Raw genomic sequence first — 10250 nt, 5'->3', positions numbered from 1 at the left:
AAACTTATGGTCACAGACATACTTACGAGGTCTAATGGATAGCTATTTAAAGTTGTCTGATTGTGCTTAGCATATATTTGACAATGTATATGAGCTCTTAACGACTTTTGAATCTTTTTGCATTCCATTTCCAATGTGCACACCAATTATTTGTGGTTGGATTTATGATAACGGAATGAGTCTTTATATAATAGACATAAAAGGGACCATTATGATGAACTCCTACTTAATGGTTTAACTATGATAGTAATCAATGTAATAGTGCATGGAATGAATCATGTTGCAAAATAATATGTGCCCGCCATGTCTCTCATTGTTTGCTAGATTATCTAAGACAACTATGATGACCGAATAAAAATAAGGATTTAACAAATAACCTAGCCTTATGATTCTCAATAAGAAATATTTATATGCAAACACCAAGTGGAGAAATGTAAGAAATATTTATATGAATGTATATGAATGATAACATAATATTTCTTTCCCATAATGTGGTCTTATGTTAATCTATTTCTTATTGAAATTGTTAAATCATAATGGCACTTGGTAACCAATAAAATGGTAACTAAAGGAGTTTAACTTCCTAATGACTTTAACTAATGGACAAGTGATTCATGTCCTAGGAAGTAATCTCACATTGTGACTCATGAAAACATGTTCAATGTAAGAAGGCGTTTTGAATTTAAGTTCAATGCATCAAAGGAAAGCAAAGTTCAATGTATAAATAAATCATTCTAGAAGTATGAACACTTGTCATTACTCAACTTTGATGGATTGGTTGAGATTAGAGGATAAAAACTTGTCAAGGAAAGTAAGAAAGACTTGGTGAGGAAGTAAGAAAAGACTTGGTGAGGAAGTAATCAAAACTTGATGAGGAAGCTACGTCCCTCTCCCCACCTATAAATAGTTAGCTTTGGACCAAAGCAACAATCAATAAAAATCTAAGAAAAACATACAAAGAAATGTTGTAGGCAAGGTGAGAGAAGATCTAACTCCAACTTAAAAGTTCAAGAGATATTCTTAGGAAGAGAAAGGCTTATAGTCCAACTTAAAGATCAGAGATCATCATCCATGATCAAAACCCATTCAAGAAGATTTCTGCAATGATGAATTGAGGTATTTTCCGCAAATCTTTCTTATAGTTCTATTATGTGATTAGTATATATGTTAAAGATCTTAGGATTCATGTAAAATCATGTTTTACAAAATTGTGAGTTCGAGACATTAAGGACTGCTAGAGAGATGGTGAATCTTGTTCTTCATCAGTGACATTCTTCTTACAACCTTCCAATTCTCAACCTTTGGCCTTTCATCTAACTCAATATTTGCACGCACAGTGAAAACACTCTTTTTGTATCCCAAATCAGAATGCAATCCATAAGGCCATCTCACGAACTACATCATTCATCCATCTCAGCCCTTTCTATGCCTTCACTTCCATCTATAATACCTTCGCATATCCGTAAGCTTATGAACTTGTCTTTAAGAATTTTTATCATCCTCGGGAAATTAAGCGCAATATAGCAAACACGTTTTGACATCCCCACCATTAAGGTATCATGGCTATACTTCAAAAGTAGAAGGACTTTATCTTTCATGCCAGAAAACTCTATCGCATATGAATTCAAAACATCTATACTATAACACCATTCTTGTATGGTTCCTCTTGCATGGCATTGCTTCTCCTACGACACTAAGTGCCAATGGTAGGCCAAAACATTCTCTAGCAACTTTTCTTGCAAGTTTGGGGTCCCTGGATCCCCAAATCGCTTCTTAGTGTTATTTATCCAAACTTCTTTTCGAACAAATCAAATTGCGTCATTTTCCGACTCATATAAAGTTCGGTTTATGCCAATTGTGATTGTCAAATTTCATGGGGAATCCCTTGAATCAATTAAAGAAAGCAGGATAGGACAAACGGAGAGAAAATGAGCACATTTTGACACCATCCCCATGACATGGTTCTTTTTTTTCCACTCCCAGGATTTATTGTTTACAAAGGTTTCTCTTGAAAGAAAAGAAAGTATGCTTTTGGCGGCTTAAAAATGAGTTTTTTGCATAGAGTGCATACCTTCGGACATGCACCTTATTATTTGCAACTAGAATAAGACCCGCGCCTTACGCGGGATGAAGTTTTTATTTTCTTTTATGTTTTAGAGAATGAAACATCTTAAACCAAAAAAACATAATTATTTAGTTTGAGATCATATTATATTATTATACGAATTTTAGAGTCATGTTGTCAAAAAAGTCATTTATTAAAAAATTATTATATTATTAAATAAAAGAATAAAAAAAAAGAATAAAAACGCTTTCTATCATCTAATAAAATAATCAAATCTAGAATTAATATCAAAACTCTAAATTTTGAAAATAAAAATAAAAAAACAAAACTGAAGCACAAAAAAAAAGGTTTTTTAAAATTCCAATTTAGTCCTTTAGTATTCTTCAAATTCTTCGATTCGAACACACACACTCTGTTTGTCTAACGAAAAAAAAATTGTAAAGAATGTCAACTAATTGTTGTCTATAAAATTTATAATTTTTATAAGCTTCAATTAGTCAAGTTATTATAAAAACAAAGAGATAAAAAAGACTAAGAAAATAAGAAGCCTTAGTTGTAGTGATGTTGTTACTTAATTATAGTTCAAACCAGTTATAGTTCATTTAAAATTATAAATTATAATTTAGTTCAACTTAATATAAATAGATATTTACGTTTTTATAAACATATACATATTTACATATTTCTACTTTTGATCGGTTTTATTCGGTTTAATCGGTTATAAAACCAAATCATATCTAAATAATATGGTTTTTATTTAAAATCACATCCCATTCGGTTTGTATGGTATATGCCAAAAAAAATCATATTATCTATTTATGTTCGGTTCAGTTCGGTACTATTCGGTTTTAGCATATTGAAAAACCTTAATTTGAATATTAGTTGGTTTTCGGTTGTTTTTTATTCATATCTTAATATCTTATTATTGAATTAGATTTTAATTGATATTTTTTGGAACCTTACATGTGAGTTTTATATTAAAAACAAAACATAAGTACAAGTACGTAATGTGAACAAATTTATGTAAAGTGTGAATGTTTATTCTCAAATCATTGTGAAACTGACACATGTCCATTATAGTGTAAACACATTTCTTAGAATGCTTCTCCTTTAATATATAGGAGATCAAAGGTTTGACTATATACATTCGTTGAGCTTATACTAGGTTCTCTAACCAATGTATACAATTTATGTTGATTTTAATTAAAATATGTGATAAGAAAATGATATAAGAAAACGTTTTCTAAAGTACATCAAAATACATTTATACTTGCTCAAATACATAGAATTTATCAAGACAACGATAATGCATCCTTATATTTTATTTTTTAATGAGACTAATGAGGAGAGGGCAAGGTTAGAAACAATCTTCAACTAGTTGAGCAAGTTAGATTTGTTGTCCAAGCACTCATTTTTATCTTTAGCCTTCTCTGCCTCACTGAATAGAGAATCCACAAAAGCCTCCATGTTCCTATCTGCTAACCCTCTTTCTCTACCCGCTTTAATCGCTAAACGCTTCCATTTCTCGGCGTTTTCCCTCAGCTCCACAGACTTCCCTTCCATCACTGCTTCGAAACATCGTCTTATCTCTCCTCTCTCCACCAATCCTTCCTCGTTTCTCTCTCACCCTCACACCTGTCCTCCATAAATCCTCCAAAAGCTTTGCGTTGGTTGGTTGATCTGACCACATAGGAAACGCCACCACGGAAGGCCGAGAACCAAGCTCTCAAGCGTTGAGCTCCATCCACAATGAGTCAAAAAGCAACCTACAGCTTTATGTCTTAAAACCTCCACCTGCGAACACCATGACACAATCATACCAATCTCATCGAGCTCGTGTCTGAAACCAGCTATCTTCTCAATCTCCGTCTCCTCCTCTCCTTCTATTTTTGCTTCTCTGTTTGATTTATTCAGTTATAACCCACAAAAATGGTATTTTACATTCTATCAGAGCTCTCGCTAGTTCTCTCTATTTGCTTCTTGGACAACTCAACCATTGTTCCGAAAGAAACGTAAATAACAGAAGACTCTGTTTTCGAGTCTAGCCAAAGTGAATAACTACTTTGATCTCTAACTGATTCGCTCTTTGTGAAAACCATCTGGAGGAAGTAAAGGGCCAACGGCCACCATTTCGATATTCGGGATAGCGGTTAAGGCTTTGGGCTCCAGCGAATCGAATGTGTTGACGAGGACCTTCACGTTGGATTCTTCTTTGAGACACTCCATCAAGTCTAGATACACTGCTTGTGCCGTGTTGCTAGTGTTTGAAGGTGAGAGGAAAGAAGGAAGATCACGGGTTTCTAGTGTAAGAAGATTCCGGAACTCGAAGAAACCCGAGTTAGTTCTGGTCGAGTGGTTGTAATAAAGGTTGAACGCCAAAGCGGGTTGGATCCATAGGAGAACAGAGGGAAGGTGATACCTACGCGCCAATTTTGGAACCCAACTGGGAAGTATCGTGTAGATCACGCAAGCCACGGGAGAGTCTCCATTTCGGTTTGCTTCGATGAACTCGGATAGCGTTTTTATCGCCGTTATGTTCGAGGTTCAGGAGACGTTTCTGGACGTCTTCAGTGGTGGAGATGACCCCGTCGTCGTATCCATCAGAGAAGGTAAGGAGAGAGAGGTTGTACAAGTTGTCGAGGTTTAGGATATTAAGAACAATGATAGATGGAGAGGCACGTGGCTAAAGTGACACGTGCACTGGTGGTTCTTATGAGTCTATGAGCAAAACGGAGGGCTGGGTTCACGTGACCTTGCGCTGGATACGTTACCAATAGAAAATGCGGTGGTGCCATTTCTTTAGCTCCACCAAAGTGACTTTGAGAACTTGTGTTGTGTATCCTTGAGAAATGTGTTGTGTATCCTTGTGAAATTGTGTTGTTGTATATATATATTTATAAACAAAAATACGACTGAGCAACTGGGATTTTATTAGGTGTTTGTAACATGAACTATAACATGTGTTACCTGGTTTACCGCTTTTAGCGTGATCCACGATCTACGCCATGATGGATATCATAACTTCTCGCCTGTCTAGCTTTTCCAAAGTCAAGTCTATTTTTTTTTAAGTCAACCTAATGATACCTATATTATATTCTTTTCGTTTCATATTAAATATCGTTTTATCTTTTAAATTTTTGTTTCATTATAAATGTTATTTTACACTTTCAATGTATATTTTAAACAAACTTTCCAATATTTTTTCTAATTTTAATTCATTAATTAATAAAACCAAACAAAAATTTATATTAAATAAACAAAAATAGACCTATAATACTCTCCCCCCATTTTCCTTTTAACATTTATTTAAATCAGCAAATTAAATAAGACCTATAATTTACCAGTCAGACTATCTAAATCCAAAATTATATTCACCCGTTAAAATTTGGATCTAGTCCTGAAAATCTAAAAATCAACTAAGTATTTTTTAGTTTTGCTCATTCTTCATATTTCTCCAAGTGTGTTACTTACATTTGGAGAGTATGTAAGTGTGTTATTTACATTTGGAGAGTATGTTATTTACATTTAAAGAATTTAGATTAACATGTCATAAATTTCTTAAGTGAACATTAATGATTAATCGACAATAACACTACTGCAATACTAGCATTGAATTTGAATCATTATTACACATATATAACTCTTATAATGACGATATTATGATATGATCGAAACATTTAAAAATATATATCTTATACAAAATTAAAATTTAATTATTTAATTATTTTTGTTAATTTTACTAGATAATAAAAAATTTATAAAATTTTAAATTTTCTAAAAAAATACTTTTATAAAACGATTATTTTTTACATGTATATGTGGCATCTTGGTCAGAAAAATTAGTTGAGATAGGCATCTTTTTTTTTTTGTCATCAGCAGAAACAAAAAACTCTCATATTGACTCGGAAGCCCAAGCCGGTAACTCTGAGTCCATGTGAACGACAAAAAGACGGTTGCATCCTGGCACTACGTGCTAGTCGATCCGCCTGCAGATTTTGTGTTCGTGGTACATGAATAATCTCTGAGTTGATGAGCAACGTCCTTTAGGGTCTTTATATCTTCTAGATAACTTGCAAAAGCTGGCCATTCCTCTGGTTCCGAAACCATCTTTACCAATTGGGAAACAATCCGTTGCAAACGTAACCCTGAACTGACGTAAATTTCTCATTCATTCCATAGCCCATATCAGCGCCTCCCACTTCTGAATGAAGTGGGGATAGACTCGCTCTAACATTCCGTGCCCCCATCAGACTATCAAATCCTTCCAAAGAACTATACCAGCCTTGTCCCGAAAATTTATCTTTATCCTTCCATGAACCATCGAGAAAACACCATCTCCCTACTCGGACTCCTGGAGTATTCCGGCGACCTGCCGGACCTGAACCTGTGAATTCACAATTTGTGCATCGTTCCATAATGTGGATTCTGTCTCAGCCAATCTTTAACGTGTCCCTCGGATCAACATCCAAATTACTGAAAACCTTAAGATTTCTCCCTTTCCAAATGTTACTATAATATCCAACCAAACTGATGAATTCCAATTTTGGCTCAATTCTCCAAAATAAAATAATCCATATTTGTAAATAGAGATAGATAGGGGAATAAAGTTGAGTTTGATGGAATCTGTGAAAGAGCCCATACCTGACGCGCCGGTGGACACTCAAAAAACACATGATTTTATAGTATCCTCGGGAGCGCCACATCTATCACACCATATATCTCCTTTTAATCCTCTTGCTTGCAAATTCTTCTTTTACCGCTATGCATCCTGATACCAATTGCCACAAGAAATGTTTCATTTTTGGTGGACATTTAACTTTCCAGCAATATGCTGCTTTCAAAATATCAACTGTGGGGCCAAACCAGTCAATGGTTTCTCCTTGTCAGGATACACTCTCTCCACTTGATATCCTGATTTCACCGAATATTTTCCATTGTTGGTAAAAATGCCATCCATCCCTATCCCTCAAGTTAGCCTTACTCAGAGGTATACTTTCGATAATTTTGATGTCCTGAGGATCCACGAGAGTCCGTAGTGCCCTGCAAATTCCACGTTCTTGAAGTTGAATCAATGAGGGAATCAACTGTCAGATCCGGATAAGTAACATGTAGATTTTTGTTTGCTGGTCTCGGGCGAGTGGATGGAATCCAGGGATCGTTCCATACTGAAATAGAAGATCCTGAACCCACCCTTTTAATTAGTCCTTTGCTAACCAGAGATCTAGCTGAAATAATACTCCTCCAGCCATACGATGGGGAATATGAACGGATCGTTCTAGGGTGAGGCATTCCTAAAGTACCGTCCTTTAAATACTCTTGAAAATAAAGTATTAGGCTTCTCTATCAAGCGCCACAGCTGCTTACCAAGCATTGCCGTATTGAAATCCACAAAATCTTTGAATCCCAGTCCACCTTCTACCTTACTTAGAACTAGCTTGTCCCAAGATTTCCAATACATACCCTTAGTGTTTCCACCTGGACTCCACCAAAATTGGGCCACTGCACTCGTTAATTTCTTTACAGTGCTTTTGGTAGTCTATAACAAGCATTTGGCACATGCTGCAGTCTTTTGGTACTATACAGTCATCACTTGATAGGCAATGCCGTTACCACTGATTTCCTGATCACCTCTGATCTCCTTAGTGAAGAACTTAAAAGTCCAACCATTTACCCTGCTATTTAAACGTTCCTGAATAAATCCAAAGACCTGTATTTTAGATCCACCAATGTTCTCTGGTAATCCTAAGTAAGATCCCATTCCGCCCAGATTCTGAATACCCAAGATATCTCTAGCTCTTGTCTACTAGCTTCCTCAATTTTGTGGCCAAATTGGATCGATGATTTTTTCAAAATTATTTGTTGACCAGAAAACCGCTTCATATTCCTTTAAAATCCTAAGGATGGTTTGACATTCTTCCTTCTGTGCCTTGCAGAAGAAAAGACTATCATCTGCAAAAAGCAAATGAGATATAGATGGACATGCTCTAGCCACCTTCATTCCGGTGAGTTGTTTCCCTCTCTCAGCCTTCTTTATATTAGCAATCAAAGCTTCAGTACACATAATGAATAAATAAGGCGATAACGGGTCCCCTTGGACGTAAACCTCTGTGGGGAATAATGAGACCCCGAGGTTGTCCATTTAATAAAACCTGGTACTGTACCGAAGATATACATCCCATCATCAATTTTATCCAGTGCGAATCAAAGCCCATTCTATGCAGAAGAGCTTGAATAAAATCCCATTCAACCCTATCATACGCTTTACTCATATCCGTTTTGATTGCCATAAACTTTCCTTGGCATTGGCCTTATTAGTCCGCAGTCCATGAAACATTTCCTGAGCAATGAGAATATTATCCGAGATCAGCCTTCCTGCCACAAATGCCGATTGTGTCTCTGATATCAGTGTTGGGAGACAAAGCTTTCAGTCTCTGGCATAACACTTTCGAGATAATCTATATACCCAACATTACATAAGCTGATCGGTCTTATCTCCGTCATCCTTGTTGGCCTTTCCTTCTTTGGATCATGCATATGTTTGTAATATTAAGCCTGGAATCCATTTCTCCTGAGACCAAGAAATCATTTACCATATCCACTAAATCTTTCTTTATTAATATGCCAAGAGTGTTGGAAAAACAAAGCAGTCATTCCATCTGGCCCGGGTGCCTTCTCGGGATGCATCATAAACAGAGCATGTCTAACCTCCTCCTCTGTCGCCAATTTTATCAACATTTGGTTCGTCTGACTAGTAATACTTGGTGTAATCTCCTGAAGAAAATCCTCGAACTCTGATGGAGAAGTGGAGTAAATAGATCCCAAAATAGTCTACAGCCACCTTCTCAATACCTTGCTCCTCTGTAATCCAATTTCCCCCTTCATCATAAAGTCCTACAATCCTATTTCGAATCCGACGTTGTTTGGTTAGAGCATGATAAAATTTAGTACTGCGATCCCCAGCCGTGTTCCATGTATTCCTACTTTTCTGTTGCCAATACTCCTCCTCATCCTTATATGCATCTTGCAGTTTTTTCGAGATCTCCATTATCTCTTCCTGAGACCTATTATCATCCGTTTGAACCTCATCCAAAGCTTTCTGAAGATCTGCTATTTTATCCTTTCCATATGGTGGATTATTCTTTCGCCATTTAGCTACCTCGTGACGGCAGTTGGTTATTTTGGTGACAATATCCACCGCCTCATCTCCATCATTTTCCTTCCATCCCATAGTGATGGATTCCATAAGACCATCTTGACCTATCCACCGTTTATCAAAAACGAAATTGTCCCTTTCTTCTTTGAATTTTGTCGTCGAGAAAGGCCACCACCGGCCTATGATCTGACCCGACCATTCCTAAATATTCTGTATAAGAAACTGGGAAGAGCGTATGCCAATCTTCATTCGCTAGAGCCCGATCCAATCTACATCTAATTGTCATTGCTCCTTTTCCTTTACCTCTTCTTCCTTGCCATGACATTTGTTCCCCCTAGCCGGAAATTCGAGTAAACCACAATTTCGTATCATATTATTAAAAGGAACAAAAGAGTCAGGACTCCCGCAATAGAACCCCCCTCTTTTTCATGGTTTCCGGTGACTCATTTAAGTCCTCCAATAATAAACAGGGATCATTTCGTGCTAGCCATATCTAGTCAGCCGTTTCCCAAACTGTTCTCGTAACTTTTGGACAGGATCACCATATACAAAAGTTAGAAAAACTTTTTCCCTCTTTACCACTGCCTCCACATCAATCATCCGGTTACTAGAATATAAGAATCTTGACCTGAAACTCGTTATTATAATAGAGAGCTAAACCACCACTTTCTACCGACCGGATCCACCGTTACCATACTATCATAACCAAATGTGATTGAAAACCAGTCAGAAATTCAAAATCTTGCTTTTGTTTCAGACAAGAATAGAAATCCGGTTTATATTTTTTGCCTAAATTTCCCGAAGATAACTTATAGTCCATTTTTGCTTCCCGCGCCGCGACAATTCCAACTTAGTACTTTCATTAAAAAAAAAAAAAAAATTAAAATGAGGCTCCACCGAGCTGGAATTGTGGAGATAATGAACTCCTATGAAATTTCCATTCTAAAACCCAGACACCTCGTTGTTGTCCCTTCCACCAATCCCATCTTTGCACACCTTTTATTTTTCATGAAAGTTAAATTCAACCAAGAC

The 10250-nt window shown here is 36.3% G+C and overlaps 1 pseudogene; it reads right to left on the bottom strand.

Moving 5' to 3' along the window:
- Positions 1-3401: 3401 nt before the first annotated feature.
- On the bottom strand, positions 3402-4898 carry LOC108816488 (UDP-glycosyltransferase 75B2-like; annotated as a pseudogene).
- Positions 4899-10250: the final 5352 nt, after the last annotated feature.

The sequence above is a fragment of the Raphanus sativus genome, unplaced genomic scaffold (assembly GCF_000801105.2).
Source record: "Raphanus sativus cultivar WK10039 unplaced genomic scaffold, ASM80110v3 Scaffold3571, whole genome shotgun sequence".
Taxonomy (NCBI): domain Eukaryota; kingdom Viridiplantae; phylum Streptophyta; class Magnoliopsida; order Brassicales; family Brassicaceae; genus Raphanus; species Raphanus sativus.
The sequence above is the reverse complement of the archived record's forward strand: the minus strand, read 5'-3'. Positions and strand labels throughout refer to the sequence as shown.